Below are 15,995 nucleotides of genomic sequence, written 5' to 3'. Positions count from 1 at the left end.
AGCAGCTAGTCACATCCACAACCAAGAGCTAAATGAGAAAGAATGTATGAATCCTTATTTTTAGCTCTACACTATCTGATCTCCCCTGTCCAGGCTCAGGGAATGGTTCCACCCACTGTGGGGAGCTGAGTATGAATGGATCTGAATGAAGCCCTAAATAGATGGGTCAATTACAGATGACGTTCTGAATGAATGCATTTATTTTTTTACATGGACACAGCTATGGTAGGATCAATGCCTTAGGTCTATGGGAATGGCCAAGCCTTCCTCCCTGGGTTGAGGCTCAGAGGGAGGGCAAAGTCTTTTATTGCTGTGAGTACAAAAGTTGGCACTGTGTGCAAGTATGAGTGTTTATGGTGCATCATTGATCAGTGTGTGCACAATCTAGTGATTGCTGCTCCCTCCTCCTGGACGTTTAAAGCCTGAGGCTGTTCCCATACAGTCACCTCCTACAGAGGCAAGCTCACCCCTCTCCTTGTGCTGTACGTAGTAAACAGGCAGAGGTTCTGAGTCATAGCTGTAGTTGATGTCATTCCACCATAATGTACACCACCCACCTGATTCCAGCTTTTCTGTACACACATCTGTGTGTCTGTCTTTTCTTCATTCCCTCACCACTCCATTTGGGTTTCCAGAATCAAGCTGCAAGGGATGCTGTAACCTACCATGGCAAAGTCTCCTCACTCCAATCAGTGCAATGAATGCCCTCCCCCCAGCCGTGCCTACATGTCAATCTAATCTAGACAGTACCTCATTAAGTCTCCCTTCTTGGGTGATTCTAGCTTGCACAGAGTTGACAATGAACCAAACACTATGTTACCTTTTCCTAATGCCTTGGAACTTTAGAGGGAATAGCAGGAGATGGGATTTCCTCCTGAAAATGAACTACTGGCATTTGAGTCTGATAAGCATTGCTCAAAATGTTGTCCAGTGAATGATCTACTTGTATAGGGTAAACTTATCATTCCTACACTTTCAGTGTCTATAATTACTAGCCCCGAATTTCTTCTCCTCTAATAATCCATTGACACAGCACTCTTGGGTCATAAATAATGACTTAAATTAGGGCTATTTGTTCATCATTGACTATGGTTTCCCTGTGAGGGTTAAGGTTTTAAGCTGGTCTGAGGTAGCCTATTTATGTTTCTAGTCATAGGTGAATTCTGCATCCCAGCAACTTTCCATTAGTGTGGGTGGACAGGGTTTTCTTGTGAAATGCAGAAACCTGAGTCAGCTGGATAGCCTCTAATGGTTGTCATTTAAAAGGTCTTGTGCCATGGCAGAAGCATCACAATATGTAAGACAATACCCCAGTGCTAGTCTCTGATAGCAAAGAGAGAAAACAAAGGGGCCTTGTCAGTTAGCAAGGGCTCAGTATGATTTCACTGTTCACATCCTAGAGAGCCTGTCCTCAGAGTCAGGGAGACTTCATAGCTAACCCTGATCCAGTAGCTACCCTAGAGCATCAGTACATCATCAGCCAGGATTGGAACATTGCTCAAGAAAAATAGCAATATAGGAGAGGAACACCCTAGCTCGTTCATGGGGATATTTTTCCATCTAGAATTGTAAACCTTTGCTAAGCCCTCTCACAATGATAGGCCAAAAAGGTACAAATGGCTGTTTTTCTTTCTCTTTCGTATTTCAAACCCTAAAGTTTGGGATGACATTAAATTATTGGACAGAAATAAAAGAAGAAACAACATCAACAAGAAAAACAAAAGCAACTCGTACAAAGCTGTAGGGAATGCAAGAGGCAGGATGAATGTTAAGCAGGGGAGAACGTTTTGGGTTGAGCCAGCAAAAGCCTGTGTGTTTGCTGCAGGGGGGCAGATTCAGCTGCCTAAACACTTCATTTCCCTACGGGACCTGCCTATATAAGAATGATTCAAGGTCTACTGCATTGAAGGATGGAACTTCCCACCCCCTGTGATCATTATCAAATTCAAATGGCCAATGCCCACCAGGATGAATAAGTACAGTCATGTGTACCTCCTAGGTATATCTGATTTCAGATGCTGGTAAACTTTTTATGCATGAAGCTACAGTTATGTAGCTTATGATACACACTGCATTTTAATATTATTGATGAGGTTTTAAATGAAATCCCCAGAGTCCCAGCGTTGACTGACTTTTGAGCTCAGAATCGCACACACAACTAAAATACAACTCTCAATCTCAACTTTCACAGATTTGGTCCATCTAATAAATTGCCTTGTCAGGAAGGTAGTGGGCTGCAGGGTAGTGGCCAGCCAGCCAGAGATAGCTGCTTATATCCACACCATCCACGGCAGAACAGGGCATGCCACACGAGCTAAAGGAAAGCTCTGCTCTCCTGCAGAACCCACATGGAAACTTTCCTGGGATCATGCACTCTTCCTAGAGGTTTCAAGCCTTTGGAGTACTACATTGAGGACTTCTGGATGCCCAAAGAATAGCCAGATCTTTCCCTCTCCACCTTCATTTTTTTTTCTTCCTTTTGGTTCTCTCCGAAGATATCTGTGATGAAGGACACCAGCAGGCAGAGGCCGGCGTCCTAGCTGGCAAAGGTGTTTGGACCCACGTAGAACCTGAGTGAAGGTAAAAGTTGTCGGGCTGTGACAAATGGCATCCCTGTTGGCTGACCTGAATTAGGGCCGTAAAGTTCTGTCCCTCACAAAGGCAAGATATATTATTGCTGTAACGGCATTATTCCGCTCCATCACTTTTAAACCTTGCTCCCATTATCTGCAAGTTAAATATAACCCTATGTAAAAACAGGAAGGCCAGCACTAACTTGTCCAGCTTAACAGCACACACTTAAAACATAATAGAGCACTTGTTACCGTATTTTATGGAACGGAAACTCCAAATGTAAAGATGTATTAAGGAAATATCTCAAAGTTATTAGGGAAGGATATTTACAATTACAGATTGCTTTATATTATGCTTTTATGAACATCTCAGGAAATGAAATAGCCCTCAGCTGTAGAGAGTGAAGAGGGAGGTAATTTTCCTTAATACGGGTGATAAAATTAATCTGATTGAAATCGCTAGCGATTATTTCTCAGAATACTGAGTGGCAGTACAATCACTTACACTCTTTTATATTTTTTTAGTCAAAGCTTGTGTAGATGAAAGCTAATTACAAAGTAGTGATGTGAAGCACTAAGGAAATAGTTTGTATAGCATCGAACAGGCAGGGCTAATTGGGGTTTGTGATTACACAGATTGTTGGTAAGGAGAATTAACTACCAGCACTCTCTCCTGAAAAGCTTCTCATCAACGCAAAGTAAAAATAGACAGTGGATCTGTTATTTATCTAATTATGCCTTGAATATTTTCACAAGTGCGTTACACACTCTCAAATGGTTTGTTGTCCAAAAACTTTCCCTTCCACGATGCTTGTGACCAAAGGGCCGTATGAATTTTCTTGACACCACTCTCTTTTCTGATCAGCTGATCCCTGCTCCCAGGTACTCAGTACTGGAGGCTTCTGGGTTGGGATTGCCCAGTGTGACTGGGAAAGGGCTGTTGTTGGTCCTGATTAACTGGTTCAGCATGCCGATGTCGTAATGAAGTTTCTAACAGGATACAGAGGAAGCGCAGAAGACATTTGAAAGTTTCAGTTCGCAAAACACAAGCTCATTAGGAACATGCTGCTTCCTTAAAACCACAGCCACAGTTAATGGCTTTCTTCCTGAGGTCATGTAATATGGTCCCTCAGTGACAGGTCATATTAAAGTTTACATGACAGAGCCCACAGAAGAGCTGACTAGTTTCCAGGACCACCTACTTAGTCAACTGAGGAAAGCTGGTGGCTGGGTAAGCAGGACTCCTACCGTGACACCTTTTGACCTGTTCTCTACCATACAGTGAAACCTTCCTCCCTTTCCCATCACAGGTGGCTCTCTACTCCTCCTCCTCCATCTCAGTTCTCTTTCATTCATAAATTGTTTTATTTAGTGTTGACTAAGGGCCTTCTGGATGACAGGCCCAACATCCCTTGCCAAGATTGTCTCCTGTCCACCTTTGCTTAGATACTTGGCTGTATTTACTCCTGCCTGTGGTGATGATGATACGGAGGAAGCCAGTGGGCAATGTGGAGAAAGGCTGTGGAAGAAGCCTGAGAGGCAAAACTGTGTCTCAGACAGCAAGGTATTGCCTGAAGAAAGCCATTCCCGAAGACATATCACAGAATAAGTTCGCAGCTTAGGAGATGCAAATTTATTGACAAAGTGATATTTCCTGAAGACAAGGTGTACTCTGGAAGCTTCGCCTGAACGATGACAAGGATCGTCTCTCAGGATGTTAGCAGGCAGGGGGACTCGTAGTGGCTTTGGTGTGAGAACTGAGCTGTCTGAATTTGATGATAGTCCCCAGCCACACAAATCTGAACGTAAATGCTACACAAATTGCTTTAATAGACGTAAGAGCAGGCAGTAGCCTACACCACAGGAATGACTTATAGATGCCAGCTTCTGTCTGCTTACAGCTCTTCCCTCTTCTTATTCACCCGTCTGCTTCTTGTTTAATATTCTTTATTAAAATTATCTGGGTGCTGCAGGAAAAGATGTACTATCTTTAATGTCCAATGTGGAGAACAGTAAAGAAACAGAAGAGAGCAGAAAATGCATAGGCTCCCCCTCATTTAGCATCTTAGGAAGTTCTTGTGTGGATAAATACAGCCAGTTCCTAAAGCTGGATTCCCAGCCTTATTACTATTAACAGTTTGCCAGGACCAATATGCTATGCAGTAGCCTGTAGATGATACTGGTAGTTTCCTTGCCTTCTTATGTGAGAGGAAGATAAAAAATTATATTATATGGGTGTATGCAAATTATGGAGGGCCTGGCCTTGAGCTCCAGTAATTCTTATATGCGCCTCTACTCTGTCCACTTGGAATGACAGGTACTGAAAATTAAATGGTTTCCAATAAAAACCCTGTAACCAGAAACGAATCCCCACTGAATAATTAGAACACCTCACCCATAAAAGGTAATCATGTGTCTTCCATTTCAGAAGAAGCCTCTAACTCTGATCAGCATCGGTGGAGCTCTGGCCAGATCTTTAATTCTTATAAAAAAGACAATGCTCATCTTTCAAGAGGAAGCCTGCTGTGGTTGCTGACAGCCTGAAGCTGTCACAGTCCTCCAGGGTCGGAACCATACTCCATGCTTCATGTAAGAGAGAAGAAACAGAAGGAGGTGATGTGGTCTGTTTTATTATAGATACTCAAGAAAGCAACATTTTTTTTTCTCCCAATACAAAGGACCAACTGCAATAGTCAGCATGCTGAGGTGGATATACTTTGGGTTGCAGTGTTCTGACCACTGTGGAGTATCCAAGAGAGTGAACTTCCCAATGTCATTATCTTTCCTCATCAACAAAGATGTAAACATGGCTCAGGGGAAAAAAGCTGAATCTCATTCTTCAAATACACCACCTTGGGATCAGTTTCTAGCTGCTGCAGATAACTCTGGACCACTGAGCAGCTGGTCCTTCTTGGCTTAGCACCCCGTGAAAGGTTGATGGCTCAAAACAGCTTGTGGCTGAGTGGGGATCTCCTTTGTCCAGGGTGGGTTATGGTCAACCAGATGGATCACTCCAGAAGCTTACAAGCTCTTTAAATACAAGCTGGGCATCTCAGAGGCACAAGTCATTTAGAAGAAAGGCTTTGTCAGAAGTGATGGGAAAACGTAAATGTTTAAGAGCAGGAGAGGAAGTACCAAAGCTGGGATTTGTTGAAGCTGATGAATTGCACATAGCCTGTCCGCATAACAATGAAGAGTGGCAGTTTGTTTCCAATTTTCTGGAGTATGTTTGTAATCTGTAGGACCCCCAATCCTTGTTTTTTTTTAAACACACACACACACACACACACACACACACACACACACACACACACACACACACCCCACACCACACCACACCTAAAATACAAATAATAGGAGCAAATTATAACATGGAAATGGTTCCTTGGGCTAGAAACAATGTAAAAGCAAAACCCCACAGCACAAAAACTATGGCCTAATGATACATATTAAAGTAATCACAAACAGTTAGCAAGTCTCTTCAGATAAGTTATTGAGCTTGGTCTACTGGCTGTCCATTTTACCAGCTCTCTAGATATTCCAGTTTCTGAGTATTCTGACCTTGATGCTTTTTTTTTATTCCCCCAAAGCTAAAATATCAGAAAGATGTCCTCATAGAACTGGATGAACCAAATGAAGCTGGTGGAGTAACACAAACAGAGATCCTTGGGAATGTAACCTAAAGACCAATATTTAATATCTAGAGTAAATATTGCTGTTGACGGTGTTCAGATACAATTCAACGTATTATCATCCAGCAATATTTTATATTAAATGCTATCAGGGTTCACTGTGATAACTTTGATAAGGTCACACGTATTACTCTAAAATATTTACATGATCTGGGAAGAACAGTAGTTTATAAGTTCCAACTTTTTACAGTTGTATGGATGCTTCAATTTAATAGCTCCTTCTCACTTCTTGGGGATTGTAAAATTTGGGACTAAATAATTGAAACTGAACGAACTGCAAACAGATGATGATAATCGAGCTCCATAAATGCAGAGTGTGATTCAATTCAAGAGATTTCACAGGACTTCCCTTTCTATGACTGTGTATTTCTTGATCACACCATCAGAAAACAATGTCTTAAGACTCCTCTAAGCCATATACTATGTATTTAAGCTAAAGTTTTTCTTCCTCTGATTATGTCAAAAGAGCTGTAGGTCTTTCTTCCAATGGCAAGCATTCACGAAATTCTGTGTTATTAATCTCACATTTTAAAAGTAAGATAGAAAGGCTAGCCCTATATTTTTAGATACATTATATGTAACCTATGACATTGGTCCTTTGACCATAACATGATATGTAGATCATATGTGCATTACAGGTAGGGTTTGTATAATAATATGGAAAACATGTTGAAGTACCTTATAGTACTTTGTGACTGGAAATCACGATAAATATCTTGTCTAAACCTTTCACATATAAAGTAAAAATGTATATATTTTAAATAATGCAGTAATTTGAAAGTGTGTGACACAAAAGAAGATTATGACTTTTTAAACTAAAACCTCAGCATGATTGGTTATGTAGAGTTCACTTTAAAATTATTTGTAAATTTAAAATTCTTAGTGAGAAGTTATTTGAAATATTTTTATTTCAAATTCTTGATTGTACTTAGTATTTCAGAAATGTACCCATAATTGTTTTCATATGACAATAGTTTCTTGGAAGACATTTAGCATTGAGATAAACACGTTGGCTTCTCACTATGATCATTAAAATCATTTTATGACTTAAAATTCAATTGCACTAAGAAATGTAAGATTTGAAGTTACCACATCCTATAGAGTATTTTTTTTAAACATTGTAATTTCTGGGTTATAGTGTTAAGACCCCCAAAACATCAATAGAATTTGGCATGACTTCTGTCCACTTTTTAAGTGCAAGTGGCTGTGGCAAGGGGACAACAAATTTACTTTTTGTGGCTTTCAAAGTCAATTCTGTTTGAGTTATTCCAGGCTGACTTCTAAATATGAATATACACAGTACTACTGTCTCAAAAACCATTTTAGTTCAACTACAAAGTAACACATGTAAGTTACAAGCAGTTTGAAATCCTTAGAAACATTCAAAGAGCACATAGTTGCTATATAGCAGCCCCGGATGCTGATGTAGAGAATTCTAAAACAATGGCCAATAAATTAAGCGCAGGTGCAATGTCTTCAGACAGCAGGATTTATTTCTATAATACTCTGTGACTACCATGCTGCCCATCGGAACATGGGCCAAAAATGGAATTTCGTGAGAATTCTGAGTGCTTGTGAGAAAACTCCAAGAAAACAATACAAGAGTCTTACGATCTCAGTTTTTTTTCAAAACAGAATTGTTCTTAGAATGCGGTTTCATGTTCCTCGCAGGTGTAGAGGATTCCAGTGAGTTGACTTTGGCTGTTGTTATTCATGTACCTCTATGGAAAAATCATGTTTTCCCTACTTTTGGCTTGTCCTTGTTCTCAAACACCTTACTCCTGTGATTCTTCTTAACCCTCAGAGTATAAAGTGTCTGATGCTCTGAATAAAGTTGGCTAATACATGAGACTCTAGTCTGCTTTATTTTTAGGCCCAGTTCTCCTAGGTTCTCTCTCCCAACTGAAGCAGCGCACACTGTCAACCTTGTGGACATTCAGATAGCCAGTCTCTTGTCTGGTGGCATTGCAACACTCCAGGGTCCAAGGGTCAGATTCTTCTTCCTGGAAGAACAAAGAGTAGATAATTCTGCATCTAATTCCTTATTCTTGGAAAAGCACCCTTCTCTTTCCCTCACCATTATGTGTTCTTTGTTTGATCACTAAGAGACATGAATGAGCACAGCGTCACCTCTAGGCGGAAACAGTGAATGTCCGTGAAAGAGTTCCCCAGTCACTTTCACAATAATGTGCACAGAACATGCTGAGGAAGCAGATTGGGTCAAGACATCTGAAGCAGGATACCTTTCCAGCAAAAATGACAGGAAGTGGAGTGGACATGGCATTAGAAAGAAAGAAACTTTCTGTTAAAATAATAAACATTTTGTTAAAATGTCCTTGAATTTGGGTGGTACTGTTGCCATCGTATGTCTGGCCTCACATGGTGCATGAAGAAAGACATGTGTGCTTGTTAACGGTGTACTTTGCCCAACAGAGCAAACATCACTTCTGTACACATTCTGAGAACTAGTCCTAATGTACTTCTCAAAGTCCTGTTCGTTTGGATGGCTTCTCCTTAGCTACATCTCTAGTCTGTCTTTGGAGACATGGCGGTTCTCTTTTGCAGGTAGCTGGGGATATGAGCCACTGAAATTTTCTAATTGACTGTCTCAGCATTGCCTGAGGCTAATGGCTCACCTGATTCATGCTCCAGGCCCCTTTGTTTCAGTTTGGGAAAACTATGAGGCACAATCTAAGCTCCCTAGCTCCCTGTGTAGGTCAATGGGAAATTTAGTTATAACTGCATAGTGTGTCAAATTCTTCTACTACCATATCTTGCCTTGTTACTTCACAGCTGTGTGTTGAATTTCTGATCCCATCTCTTTCTTTGTCTCTGGTACTAGCAAGCCTGACCTAAGACATACACGAATGATAGGAGACATTAAAGCTTTGCTGGACAGCAAACTGTTTTCTGTCCCAGAAGAAAGTTTAAAACTTTTATAGGATGAATATATGTTCAAATCATCATATATACTTTGTATATATACATACATGTACACTTGTTCATGTATTTTGTTTCCAGATGAATACTTTATTTGAAATGTATAAATTTTGTGTGGTATTAAAATTATTTACTTTAAAAATTATGTGCATGTCTATGCATACATGTGAATGCAGGTATTCTGGGGGTTCAGAAGTGTGATACGTTGTGTCCCCCAATATATTGTGCTCCTTAATAAACAGAGAACAGAACAGCCACAAAATTAAACATAGAGGTTAGTCAATAGTAGCACATGCCTTTAATCCTAGCATTCCAGAGGCAGAGATCCATCTGGATTTCTGGGAGTTCAAGGCCACATTGGAAATAGCCAGGCATGGTGACACACGCCTTTAATCCAAGGAAGTGATGGCAGGAAGCAGAAAGGTATATAAGGCGTGACGACCAGGAGTTAGAGCCTGGTTAAGCTTTTAGGCTTTTATCAGCAGTTCAGCTGAGATCCATTCGGATGAAGATACAGAGGTTTCCAGTCTGAGGAAACAGGATCAGCTGAGAAATTGGCAAGGTGAGGTAGCTGTGGCTTGTTCTGTCTCTCTGATCTTTCAGAATTTACCTCAATACCCCAGTTTGATTTTATTAATAAGACCACCTAAGATTCGTGCTACACAGAAGAGGGCATAGAGTTACAGGCCATTTGACAAGGTGAATCATTTGAAATGGCTGCTAGGAACCCCTTGTGTAATTATTAATAAGTTGCTTTTGGTGCTTTTGGTGAAGGGGAAGTACTCATCATCCCAGGACTTGTTGTGGGGTTCCCTACACATCTGAGAAGGATGTTTGGAGGTAGCAGCTAGGCATAGCTGAATTGTTCTGGGCATGAGCAGAGATGCTGGATCCATTTGAAAATCCAAGAAGCAGCTTTGGAGTCAGCAGAGAGTGCCTTGAATGGGAAGGGAAGGAAGGAAAAGGTTTTCTTGGACAGCATTGAGAAAATGCAGTAAATGGGGCAAGGAGAAGAGATAGCCTTTGGGCTTCTGGGTTATTTTCCACATTCAGAGGAGACAAAAAACTTTTTGCTTACTTCCCAGAAAGACTTTTCATAGATTCTGCATTGGGAATTCCTTGGGATGACTTGGAGAGGATTACAGTAGACAGCATTATTGTGTGCCCATGCACATCCTGATAGAAATCAAGGGACTACATAGAACGTTCTGCAAACAGTGATTTGGCATGACCAGATGGATGTTATCTAACATGCCATTTTGAACAATGCTATACACCTGACCCAAGGAATAAGGTTCCCACTGTAAAGGCGTATAGCTGGAAGTTTTCTCGTGTCCCACCTGGCCCACAGTTGGGACAAATCTCTCACCCACAGTCCTTCAGCCTTTTATAAATAATCACTCAGAAGCTTATATTAATTATAACTGTTTGGCCATTAGCTCAGTCTCATTACTGACTAGCTCTTACACTTAAATTAACCCACAATTCTTATCTATGTTTGGCCGTGTGGCTTGGTAACTTTTCTCAGTTCTGCCTTGTCATCTTGCTGCCTCTGTGTCTGGCTGGCGACTCCTGACTCAGCCTTCCTCTTCCCAGAGTTCTTCTCGGCTGCTTGCCCTGCCTATACTTCCTGCCTGGCTACTGGCCAATCAGCGTTTTATTTATCAAGCAATCAGAGCAACACATATTCACAACATACAGAATGCTATCCCACAACACAGGTACTTGACTGTTCAGAAGCATCCCTAGAAGATGAATTGATGATGGAAACCTTATGCAGATTTTTCAGGTTGCTGGTGCTTGTGTCTAATTCTGCTCCCAACAGTTTGTGCCTGAGTATTATTATGTGATTAGTCATGAGGACTCCAAGATTTTAAGTTTTTATTCTTTTTTCTCTCAGGACATTACTTGTCTAATAATACACAGGTATACATGTGTCATGATATGGGAACACGTTACACCTTTTTTAGCATTTTAGCAATTGTTTCCATGTTGAAGTCAGCTTGACAATTTGCTTGGCAAAGCATCTTCAGTCAGATGTATTAGAGTTGAGGCTAGGTGGAAGTTCTTTTTTATTTTGTGAACTCATTTATAGTTTTTTTTTTTTATGTAAGTCTTAAACTTTTAAGTATTTGCCCTTGATATTTTTTGGCATTTATTTTATAAATAGAAGCCTCTTCATAAGAGGAATTATTATATGATTACCAATTTTGCCATAACATAGTTTTTTCACAATTTCTCTTCTTTATTCATCTGAAATTTTGTATTACAAGTTTTAAATTATATTTGATATACTATTTAACATTATGAGGTTATTAGAAAATGATAGCTACCAATATATATATATATATATATATATATATATATATATATATATATATATATCACAATTATAGGTATCTGAGGATAATTAATAGCTTTTAAGTTGTGCTTTTTAATTATCAAAAGCAATGTGTAACTCGCTTTTATCATTCTCAATGATGTATTTTTGAATTTTTATTTATTCTTTGATGATTATATACATGAATATAATGTATTTGGGTCATAGCTACATAACAATGCCCCCTTTCCTACAAATCCTCCCAGAATTCACTCTCTTTTTTTTAATGGCTGAGTCCAATTAGTGCTCCGCATATCACATGGATATAGGGCACCACCCACTGGAGCATGGGCAACCTACCATGGGACACCTCTGAAGAAAACTGAGGCCTCTCCTCCCATAGCCATTAACTGCCAATAGACCAATAGCTATTGGACCAGAGGTGGGAGTCTCCTGTATGACTTCCCTCTACCTGCTGGAGGGATTAACTTTTTCTTACATTTTGTATGTATCTAGTTGTTACATCATTCTTTGCTACATTTTTTTTAAACATATGAGTTTTGCCATTTTCAAAACTAGGTCTATTTGTTTTTAATGAGCCTTGTGATGCTTTGAATGAGCATGGCCCCCATAGACTCACATATCTGCCTGCTTAATCCCCTGTGATGAACTATTTGTAAGGAGAAGGAGGTGTGGTCATGTTGGAGTGGGCATGTCCTTGTTAGAGGGTGTAGGCTTTGACGGTTCAAAAGCTCATACACAGCAAGCCCAGTGTCTCACACTTTCTGCCTACTGCCTATGGATCAGGATGGAGTTCTCAGCTACTTCTCCAGCACCGTGCCTGGCTGTGTGCCCCCCTGCTTCCTGCCATGATGATGCCAGACTAGCCCTTTGAAATTGTAAGCAATTCCCCAATTAAGTGCTTTATTTTATGAGTTGTTCTTGGCCATGGTATCACTTCACAGCAATAGAACAATGACTAAGACACATGTGAATGGAAACATTTTCAGTCAGGAATTTGAATGAGTTACTCCTGGTGTATGAAAAGCTCTTATGTGTTATGTATGCACTATGGAGTGGTCTATTAGAAAAAAACAATTCTTTTTTTTTTCTCTGCTTTCATACTCACAATTAATACAGAAGACTACTGTGACCTCTAAAAGGGAGAGAGGACCTCTCTCCACCAGCAAGTGATCACGTAATGTTATCTCAGCGACACCAGCCGGGTGTTCTCTGTTTGCATCAGTTCTGACATTTTCTACCTGGAGAGGCTGTCAGGCCCCACAGGATGAGAGTTCCAGTTCTAAAGTGTCAATCACAAGCATGGGGTCAAACTTTGCACTACCTGGCTCTCGGTCAGCATTCCAACAGTCTCTGAGTTTGATTCGTTTGCTAGAAGAGCTCACAGAACTCAGGGCAACAGACTGACATTTGTTAGTTTCATTAAAAGAACATTAAAAAGGGTCATAGATGAGTAGATGTATAGGGTGAGGGGTAGGGAAGGTTTTCGTGTTCACCCTGGGCCCACTGCTCTCCAAGCATCTCCACACTCTGCAAGTGCTGAATGCTGCTTTGGCTTTTTAAGGAAGACTTCTTTGCACAGCCATGACCTATCACCTGCTTGGCCATTGGTGATTAACTCCACATTCAGGCCCTCTCCTATCAAAATAAGCTGGCATGTAAGACTGGAAATCCCAAGCCCCAGCCTGTTTTAGTTTTCCTGGGGAAGTTTCCAGTACCCATCCTGAAGCTACCTAGAGGCAGCCAGCACATAGCTAACTCATCAGCATACCGAAAAGACACATCATTGTCAAGGTTCCAAGCTCCTTGTAATGTCTGTGCCAGAAAGCAGAGGATAAAACAAGGCCAAGTACACATTCACAATATCACGCGGCTGTGCTTGATTTTTCTTCACCATTTCAGCTTCCTGCTGAGTCTGCAGTTTTCTAGACAGGCCAGGTTCTCATCAACACACGAACAGGTTTCATCTCATTTCCTCTAATTGACATCTTGTTTGTTTCTATGGTTCTAGTCAAACGTCTAGGAAAACCAAAAAGTATTTCTCAATAATAGTTGGTCCCCCATAACCTATTTGTAAATTCAGTCAACCACAGGAATTAATAATAATAATAATAATAGGAAAGAAAGTGCATGTGTACTGCACAGAAATGGAACTTCCTTGCTCTTATTTCATAGCAGTTATCAACACGTCACTTACCTTGTGTCATATATAGTCATCTAGAAATGACTTGACATGTACTAGTTGGTATGCACAGGTGATGTGTAAACAGTGTCCCAGTTTATACAGGGGAACTGAGCATGGACATCTGCAAACATTTTTATCCTCTGTTGAGGGCTGAATCTGAAGCAATTTCCCATGGAAACAAGGGTACTGGGAAGTACTGTGGCTATTTATTATTTCTGCTTCTGCATTTCTGAGCAAGATTAGTTACTGTACTTGGTCCTCTCTATGTATTGATAATGTTTACTTTTCTGATATGTTATTTATGATTTTCAGATCCTTGTAAGTGAAATTATTTTTGCATTTTATTTTAGAACGGTAGCTTTATGCAATATTGCTGTCATGATTACTAGGACTGCCTGTGACTCCAGTTCCAGAGGATCTGATGCCCTCTTCTGGCTTCTGAGGACACCTGCATGCACGCAGTGTGCATACATACTCAAGTACACACATACACACCTAAAATAAAATTACAGATAAATATTAAGTAGAAGGTTACTGGGAAAAACTTCCTTGCTTTTTAATGCATTTGATACATTTGAGAAAACAGGGTTTCTCTTCACTTTAGAATTTCAAAAACACTGATCTACATAAACTCTAAACTGGGCATAGTTTAAAAATTCATTTATTTTATGATAATTTACCTGATCAGTCTTGATAATTATATGTGTCAGTTTTAGTTATTACTTGTTTCTTGGGTGCTTTGCTTTTAAGTTCTATCTTAAAATTTATTAGCATAACATATGTAGCCTGTAGTGTATGCAGATATTTGTAAAAATGTCATAAACATTTGTGGTTATATATCCATTTTTTTTACTGATTATACATGTATGTATATTTATTGCTTCCTGTTATTATTTTCCTGTTATTATTCCTGCTGGATTAATTATGATTTTATTGATTTGTATTTTTAAATATTAAGTTCAGTTGTCATAATTTACTCATTTATTCTGCTATTACTTCTTTGATCATACTTGCCTAGTGATTTTAATACCATTAACAAAATGCTTTTTAAAAACTCCTACTAGTTCTTTTTCATTTCATGGTACGTAAGGTTTTAGTTTTCCTTCTAAATACTGATTTCTCATTATCTCAAAATTTCCATATATAATATTGGTCGTGTTGCTATTAAAAATTTTTTATTAGCTCTTTGATAATTTTTGCGATGTGTTTTGATCATATTCATCTTCTCCCTCAACTCTGTCTAGATCCACTCCTCTTCTCTATCTACCCCACTTTTAATACTCTTTCCCTTCTCACCCAGTTCAAATTGTGCTGCCCTTCTAATGAGTTATTATGATGCCCATAGATTAGCGCCCTTCTCGGCCCTCATCAGAGATGCTTCTATTTGCAGTAGATGGTCGTTAATACAGAGGCCCACAGCTGGTACGGTGCAGAGAAAAAGAAGAGGCTTAGCCATTAACAGGGCATCTGTATCACATCCCCTCCTCCCAAGGCTCAGGGACCACTGTGGAAGAGTAGGCAGAAGACCTGTGAGAGCCACAGGCAGTGGATAACCACATTGAAACTTTTTTTTTTCAGGATACACAGAGCAGTTGGACATACGAACTCATGATTGTTGTGACAACATGAATAAGATCTTCAAAAGATCCAGCCAGAAGTGAAGAGGTGGACCTGAACACCCACCCACGGATGAGGAGATATTGGTAATGGATAGCTGCTGGAAAGGGAGAATCAGTTTTCTTTGAGAATGTCGTTGTTTGTAACTTGATTGTGTTCCAGTGGGAGGCCACACATCATGGTTCTCTTTTAACCATTTAAAAGTGTGTGGAGTGTCAAAGAGTGAGCCTGTCCTTTTGTGGAAAACTTTGAAATGCAATCAGACCAAAAGATGAAAATAAAAATCACCTAAAGACACTTGTACTACTGTAATTTTACATAAACCCAGCAATTATAATTGTTTTTCTTTCCAGCGTTTTATATTTTAATGTCTTATTAAAATATCTCATTTACTAGCTTTGTCCTAATAGCATCAGAAAATGTGACTGTGTGTTCTATTTTGTTGGGAATTTGTTGAACTTTGTTTTGTGGCACGTAAATTATTTATTTATTTTTTTTTTGCGTGTTTGATTGTGGTACACAGAAAGGTTAATTCTAAGTGTTGAGTACAAAAATTACATATGGTCAGCTCAGTGTTATAAACACCTTCCAATTCACTTCTCATTTTCATTAGCCAGATCAATGACATTGGATTGCCACCTAACACA

This window comes from Peromyscus eremicus, chromosome 16_21 (genome assembly GCF_949786415.1).
Source record: "Peromyscus eremicus chromosome 16_21, PerEre_H2_v1, whole genome shotgun sequence".
Taxonomy (NCBI): domain Eukaryota; kingdom Metazoa; phylum Chordata; class Mammalia; order Rodentia; family Cricetidae; genus Peromyscus; species Peromyscus eremicus.
This window is presented reverse-complemented; position numbering follows the sequence as displayed.